This window comes from Pelodiscus sinensis, chromosome 3 (genome assembly GCF_049634645.1).
Source record: "Pelodiscus sinensis isolate JC-2024 chromosome 3, ASM4963464v1, whole genome shotgun sequence".
NCBI classification, from domain to species: domain Eukaryota; kingdom Metazoa; phylum Chordata; order Testudines; family Trionychidae; genus Pelodiscus; species Pelodiscus sinensis.
The window spans coordinates 27,664,540-27,672,951 of record NC_134713.1 but is presented as its reverse complement, the minus strand read 5'-3'; positions in this window follow the sequence as shown (position 1 = coordinate 27,672,951).

Sequence of the window (8,412 nt, the reverse complement as noted above, 5' to 3'; positions counted from 1 at the left end):
GAAGACACATCATTGGTGTAGTCCAGGTCGGTAAACACTTCTTGCCTATCTTGATTTCCACACATGTAGTGCAAGTGTTAATATCCAGTAGCTAACTGCAGGCCAACATCCAAAACCTGGAACTATCACATTGCTCAAATGGCTGGGGAGCTTCATGGCAAATGATGGGAGGGAAAAAAAAAAAAAGGACCCATTATGGAATGGTTATTGTATCCTAAAGATATCAGCCCCTGTAACTGGCTCACTTTCTCTGTGAAAGGCAGAAGAATTGGTGGATCTCTACAGTTATGGATCCAATGATCTCAGCTCAGCTGTCCCTGTGTGCTAGGGCACAAGGACTAAAGTCAGAAGAGGTGTACCATGCAGATCTGCTGTGTCAGCTGCATAAATTTGGTGCCTGCCTTTCACACAGAGGAACAGCTTCAGGATTTGTTGCTGTTGCACAGCATCCGAGGATTTAGCTTCTAGGACTTGACCTTACCAAATGCAGATACCATTTAAAATATAACAATGTAACTGAAGTCTACATACAATGACTTTTACATATTACATCCACCACTGAATTTAAGACTATTTATTTATGCCTAGGTAGCCATTTCTAGCCTCCAGTCTCAAACAGCACTAATTGCCATGGCATTTCAGGATATACTTATTTTGTAACCATGACTCTTGGTCTGCATTAGTCCTCAGTGTCATGCTCCTGCTCACCATCAGACACAGTTCCTTGTTGACTAGTTTTAATCAGTGCCAGAGCAGTGTGAGATGGATCCAAGTATGTGTACAAGATGAATTACATATAGAATAGCTTATGACAGGAATGCACACCAAAGCTTAAAGCTATGTCTACACTGCACAGTCGTGCACAAGGACATATGCAAATGAGCCACCATTTTTGCACAAGAAGGAGCAGTCTACAGTGCTCTTTATTGTGCAAACCCCCCCCTCTTGTGCAAGAGCCATTCTGCCGCTTATTTTCAGGCAGAACGGCTCTTGTGCAAGAGGGGTTTTTTGCAGAAGAAAGTAATGTAGAATGTTCTTTCTTGTGCAAAAGCTCCTTGCATAAAATGGCTGCTCATTAAGAATGCAAATGAGGCATGGTGATATTCATTGCCATGCTTTATCTGCATATGTTCTTGAGCAAGACTGGGTAGTGTAGACATAGCCAAAGTGTTCCTCCTCATATAATATACTGTCTAATAACTCCCTGCTCCACAAGGTGGCACCCTAACCCTTTACAAAAAGGTGTTTTACTTGTCAGCCCTGCAGTGATCCCATATGGTAGGTCAAATGTTTTCAAAGTGTGGGCCCCCTGCTACTCCAAGGCTGGCAGAGCCATTCCCTTCCTGCCTCCTCACCCCCTCACTAGCCAATCATGTCTGTCTACAATTTTTTGCATGTCAATTTAGCATCATATGCTGTCCTCATAGCAAGCAGTTGTGCCGTGATTATTCCACTGGGGATTTTGATTTTTGTTTCATACCACTGTGTGGTGAAAAGTGGATCAGTACATTTTGCCAAAAGATGGCAGTGTTCCAAAATGAAAGTCAGAAGCCGAAATGGCTGAAGTTGATACAGAGAAAAAAAAATCCACAAAAACAAGAAAATAGGAGTAAGCATATTTGCATTTTGTTTTCACTTATTGCAGGTAAAGGAGAAAATAGGCCTCAATATATCATTAGGGCCCTATCAAATTCTCGGTCATGAAAAACATGTCATGGGCTGTGAAATTTGTTCTGCCCCCGTGAAATCTGGGCTGTGTGCTCTTATTCTATGCTATATAAACATATTTCACACAGGATGTGGGGAAAGACCAGTGTTCCTCAAATTCGGGGTCCTGATTTAACAAGGAGTTGCAGGGGGGGTCACAAGGGTATTTCAGGGATTTAGCAGGATTGCCACTCTTCTGTGTTGTCTTCAGAGCAGGGCAGCCAGAGAGTGGTGGCTTGTGTCTGGGAGCACATCTCTGAAGGCAGAGCCAGCCCCAGCAGCAGCGTAGAAGTAATGGTGGCAACACCATACCATTCCATCCTTATTTCCGCACTGATGCTAGGAGGTGGCTCTGCCTTCAAAGATATGCTCCCAGCCAACAGTCACCACTCTCCAGCCACCCAGCTCTGAAGACGCTCTGCTATCAGCCCATCAGCAGCAGCACAGAAGTAAGAGTAGTAGTATTGCAATCTTCCCTACAATAACCTTGCAATTCCTTCCCCTTAACTCCCCCCGCCCCTCCAAAAAAATCCCAACAAAACCCAAAACCAAACCAGAAAACAAAAACCACACACAACTCCTTTTTGGGTCAGGACTGCTACAATTACAACAATGTGAAATTTCAGATTTAAATATCAGAAATCATGAAAATTAGGATTTTTAAAATCACATAACTGGGAATTTGACCAAATAATATGGTAGGGCCCTATGTATAGTGAGTAGCAAACGATAACCTGAAGCCAACAAAATTAAGACTACATTAAGAATCAAAATATGGTGATCTGGTAAGAATTAACAGATTTTTTTTTAATGGAAGCTACAAGAAATTAACCAAAAAAGCCACAATGACAAATGTGGTATTCATCCCTGAACATAAGAATGGCCGTACTGGGTCAGACCAAAGGTCCATCTAGCCCAGTAGCCTGTCTGCTAATAGTGGCCAGCACCAGGTGCCCCAGAAAGGCTGGACCAAAGACAATGATCAAGCGATTTGTCTCCTGCCATCCCTCTCCAGCTTCTGACACACACAGGCTAGAGACACCATTTCTATCCCCTGGCTAATAGCCTTTTATGAACCTAACCTCCATGAAATTATCTAGCTTCTCTTTAAACTCTGGTATAGCCCTAGCCTTCACAGCCTCCTCTGGCAAGGAGTTCCACAGGCTGACTACATGTTGTGTGAAGAAGAACTTTCTTTTATTAGTTTTAAACCTGCTCCCCATTAATTTCATTTGGTGTCCTCTAGTTCTTCTATTTAGGGAACTAATAAATAACTTTTCTTTATTCGCCCTCTCCACACCACTAATGATTTTATACACCTCTATCATATCCCTCTTCAGTCTCCTCTTTTCTAAACTGAAAAGTCCCAGTAGCTTTAACCTCTCTTAATATGGGACCCGTTCCAAACCCCTAATCATTTTAGTTGCCTTTTTCTGAACCCTTTCCAAGACCAAAATATCTTTTTTGAGGTGAAAATTGCTTTAAAAGCATCATATCAAGTTGCATACCACATTGCCAAGATTTAAAAGCCTTATTCAATTGGGGGGGGGGGGAACTGATTCTCTCAGCAGCAATTGACATTTGCAGGATGATGGTTGGTGACAGTGTGGTAGAGAAGTTAAAAATGATCCCACTGTTGGACAGAGTCAGCTGCTAAATTTGTGACATGTCAGAAAATATCAAGGCAATCCAGCTGGATGAAACAACAGACATATCAAAAGCAGGTCATTAAACTGCTTATGTTTGGCAATCTTACAAAACATCGGTACTGGAAGATTTTTTGTTGTTTTGTTAGCCAATGAAGATGCATGCAACTGGATCTCAACATTTAAACGACATTCTAACTTCTCATGAGTTGAAGTGGGAAGCGTATGTCAAAATCTGTATGGATGGAGGAGCAGCTCCTGTATCCAGAGATAAGGCAGGCTTGAAAGCCACACTGTTTGAAATTGTGTGGTCATGTATTGTACATGCAAGGCGTTTGCAACTTGAAATATAGATTGGGAACTTACTGATGTTCTGAGTTCTGCTATTAAAATCATGAACTTTATCAAAACACAGCTCACAAGGGCCTGTCTCTTTGCAATGCTTTGTGCAGAAATGGGAGTGGCTATCCAGGAGGGGAGGGGGAAGTGTTGCAACACATTTAATGAACTGAGAAATGAAGCTCAACTTTTACTAGTGGATTTGAATTTCAGCAACCCAGATACACTGTATCATCTTTGCTGGCTTGTGCTTTTGGCTTACCCTGCAGATATTTTTTGACAAATTGAAGTCTCTAAATATGTCATTGCAAGGAGCGGAAAGTACTATTTCTAATTTGCACAAGAAGATATTAGCAGTAGAGAAAAGCTAGATCTCTGGAAAACAAATATCAAAACTGGTTTGTGTTCCCTTCCTATTAACTGACACTATTGATGAAACAGAATCTGAAATATTGAGTGTTGTGGAGCCAAATAAGATTAATTTGACTTTCAGAATCCATTTGAATAAATATTTTCCCCAAGGAAATGCATCACTGAATAACTAGATTATCCCAATTTGTGGTTGAGGCAGTGACTTTGTCCCATCTTTCAAATGGGATTCAAAGAACTGATTGAACTTCAGAGTGATCGAATCCTGTAAATTCAATTGAAAAAAGTCTTTGGGGAATTTTTAGTGACAAGTTGTCTCAGAATATCCAACTTTGTTGAATCAATGCTCTTTTGCCTTTTGCAATCAAAGCTCTTTTGCCTTTTGGTTCATCTCATTTGTGTGAGTTTGGATTCTTTGTGCTGGCTGTGCTAAACACAAAGTACTATTCAAGCCTGGAAGTGGAGGACAACCTCAAACCATCGGTTTCAAAAATCTTCCCACAAACTGAAACTATCCATAAACAGGCACACCCTTCACATTAAGTATCTGTTCATTTGAAACTTACACGTATAGGTAATTTAATTAAAGTTCTGTTCATGTCTGTTAAGTTTAAGGCAGGCTATCCAGCATACTTTTGTTTATATATTTGTGTGAGGGTTGAGGGTGCTTGACTAAAAATTGTAAACTCAAAGGCTACGTCTACACTGGCCCCTTTTCCGGAAGGGGCATGTAAATTTCAGCAGTCGTCGTAGGGAAATCCGCGGGGGATTTAAATATCCCCCGCGGCATTTAAATAAAAATGTCCGCCGCTTTTTTCCGGCTTTTAAAAAAGCCGGAAAAGAGCGTCTAGACTGGCCCCGATCCTCCGGAAAAAGTGCCCTTTTCCGGAGGCTCTTATTCCTACTTTGAAGTAGGAATAAGAGCCTCCGGAAAAGGGCACTTTTTCCGGAGGATCGGGGCCAGTCTAGACGCTCTTTTCCGGCTTTTTTAAAAGCCGGAAAAAAGCGGCGGACATTTTTATTTAAATGCCGCGGGGGATATTTAAATCCCCCGCGGATTTCCCTACGACGACTGCTGAAATTTACATGCCCCTTCCGGAAAAGGGGCCAGTGTAGACGTAGCCAAAGGGAAAGTTCAGCTCAATAAGTTTAACAGCCACAGCTGTAGGCAACTTCAGCACTGTGCACTAACACAGTGTGGTGTTTGAAATTGAAATCTTTTTCAGTAGCATTTGTTATCTTACACTAAAGTTGGAAGCCAAACGGAGTCTGACAATTAGATTATAGTTATGGAGCTACACTTACCGTTACTGTTCATCCAAACATGAAAAGAGAATATAAAGCCAAGGCTGTTTCAGTTTGGTGTCACACTTTGCTTTTAGAGCTACTAACAGAGCTTCCCTCTTCTATTCATATCAAACCACTAAGGTAATTTTATTTGTTTATCAATGTCCCTTCTCTCTCAATCCTTTCATGCCCCATCCACTAGCACAGAGCGCAAATTAACTTAGTCACTATATAGGGTACGTCTACACAGCAACATTATTTTGAAATAACTAGTGATCTTCAAAGGGCAAATTTGCCAGGGCTGACACCCTGCTCAAGCAAAGATGACTGCACTGGCTAGGCCAGCTGAGATGGTTGGAAGATGCATGCATACCCAAAGACATGCTATATGGGGAGCTCTCAGAAGGAATAAGAAAGTCAGGACATCCCAAGCTTTGCTATAAAGACATGCAAGCAAGATGTGAAGGAATTTGGAATTGATCCTGACCAATGGGAAATCTGGGCAAGTTATCATAACAAAGTGTGCCGTTGTCTCCATCAAAGTACAGACGAAAGCTGGCTCCTCTACTTTGAGGAGAAAAGGAAGCAAGCAGCTCCCAACCAAGATATATACATTTGCAATGACTGCCAAAGATCATATAAATCTCAGGCTGAACTATTCAATCCATGAGACATTGCAAACCATCTACATCATAGGTTGCAATTCCCACTGTCTCTTGCAGACAAAATGATACCAACGTATACCTACCCTATAAATCCACGTCTATGGTCTTTACTCCTGGAGTCATGGGATAATCTCCAACTCACAGCTTTCATTTAAAGCCATGTATAGCTCATATGGTTTCAAAGAATAGCTTAAAAATAAGAACTAAGAGTAGCTGTTACAGTGATACCTGCCAGAGCCCACAGACAGTCTGAAGCAATATTTCAAAGAAGTGAAATGCCCCATGCATCTCAACAGGGTATTGACAATGTACAGAAGCAAGATGGGGCCTCATCAAAGCCACCCCAGCAAAGAACTCTGTGGTAGGAAGAGAAGAATGCAGTATGCTCAATGCATCCAATCAAAAATACATCTCACTTTCTGGGCTTATACAGGGGGAAGGTATTGCTGCTCTCTAAGGAAGGAGCTCTGCTGCCGTTCCTGGGATGGGTCCTCAAAGCAGCTACCCCTTCCTCTCTGTAAGGGAAAACCTTCTGGCCTTGCTATCATATTAAGGGCTTACCATGTTGTAGTGTGCGGTATTGCCAAGCCTGTGCATTCACAAATCATGGATCAGTCTTCTCTCTCTCCCTCCACCACAAATCGAAAATCTAGCAGAAAAATAAGGAGGGTTTTTTTTAAAAAAAAAAAAAGAAACGTGGGGCTCTAGTTACTTGCCTTCTGGTGTTTGAGCTATTGGACTTTATATTCTAAAGCTTTCCAATACCATAAAAACTAGAAACCTACTCTTTGTTTACAAAAATCTAGGATTGTCACATACTCACATGAATGTAGGATCTGAGCCCTTAATAAAGACTCCAAATATCACACAACTCCTGAGGGGGAGGGGACTTAAAAATCTACATTACCTTAAAATCCTACATTACCTTAATCCAGTCGTGGCTATAGCATTAAATTCAAACTTTTTGTCACTACCTTCAGAATTCTACTCATCCTCTCCTTCCTTGTCTTAGTGATCAGGACATGGGTGATTGTGCTGGTTAAAGCAGAAGCTAGTAGCCAGAAATTGGAATCAAGGGTCAGACCTGGATTCAGGTGCTAGAGCCAAGGGGCAGAGTCAAAATAAGAAGTCAAGAATCTGAGTTGAGGATCGGAGACAGGTTACCTTGACCATGGCAAGAGAGGAGCAAAGTCTGAAGAAGAATGAAGCAGGAGCTATTGGGGCCATAAGCAAGTGCTTCAAGCACCTAGTGCCATGTTGCTGGTGGTCTTAAGAGCTGGTCTGCTGACTCCCTCTGCCAATCAAATAGTTTAGCCAATCAGGCGCCTCACTTGGGGCCTAGCTGAGCACATTAGTCCGCTTGCAGTCTGGGTAAGTTAGCAGGTAAGCAATCTAGTTGTCTGTCTTTACTCTTGACACATTGTTGAGCTTGGCCGCACCCCTCACACTTCACCAGTATTCTCCCCTTTGTCCACCCACCTGTCAGCTTCTTGCACAATTGCCTCTCTGATTTCAGGATGTGAAAAGTTTTCCAGAATTTAGCAGAATTTCTCTCAGGAGTCTAAAATTTGCAGGTGTAAGAAGCAACAATGTCATGACATTACGTATACCTTAACAAAAAGCTGCTTCCTTTCACAATATGTATGTATGTTTGTTTGTTCAGCTGCGCGAGATCTGGAGTTAAGAACCAGAATTGTGATGCTAGCAATGGAACAGAATTAACTGAAAATTCAAATGGATGGAAACAGGACATAGTATTTATTTGTGTTGTGTATCAATCTGACTGCTCTGCATAATGATTTTAATTAGAAAAGTGAACTGAAGCATAAAGACAGTCTGTCTACTAACTCTGAAATTATCATACTGCTATCAGTATTTCAGTATGCTTGGGTAACTTGTAATTAGGGACAAAGGTTATACGTAATTTTACAGGTTGAATAACTGGTTTCATTCACATTATTTTGAAATTATTTAAAGACGAGTTATGGAACTTGATTTCTCCAGTATGCCTGGAATTTTGTAACTCAGCTATCAGCCTGCACTAATTAGGAGATAAGCTTAATAAGTAATAACAATAAGAGTTGCATCTTTTCATTATAATCTTATAATACACTAACAGTAATATTGCAAGATTGATTTTTCATCTGTAGATTTCAGATCACTTCCCAAAGTTTGGTAAGCATTAATATTCCTGTTTTGCTGACAAAGGAAGTGAACTATCAGAAAATTAAGTAACTTGTTCCAGGTTACAGAGTAGAGTTATCTAAATGATCAAATTTGCTAGCATATGGCTGCACAATGTAAAAACTCTTAATTTAGAATAAAAGTGTCTGTTCTTGGTTTAGCTTATATAGCATCCAAAGTCACACATGCTCAACCAGAAAAAAAGGCAAGCCCTG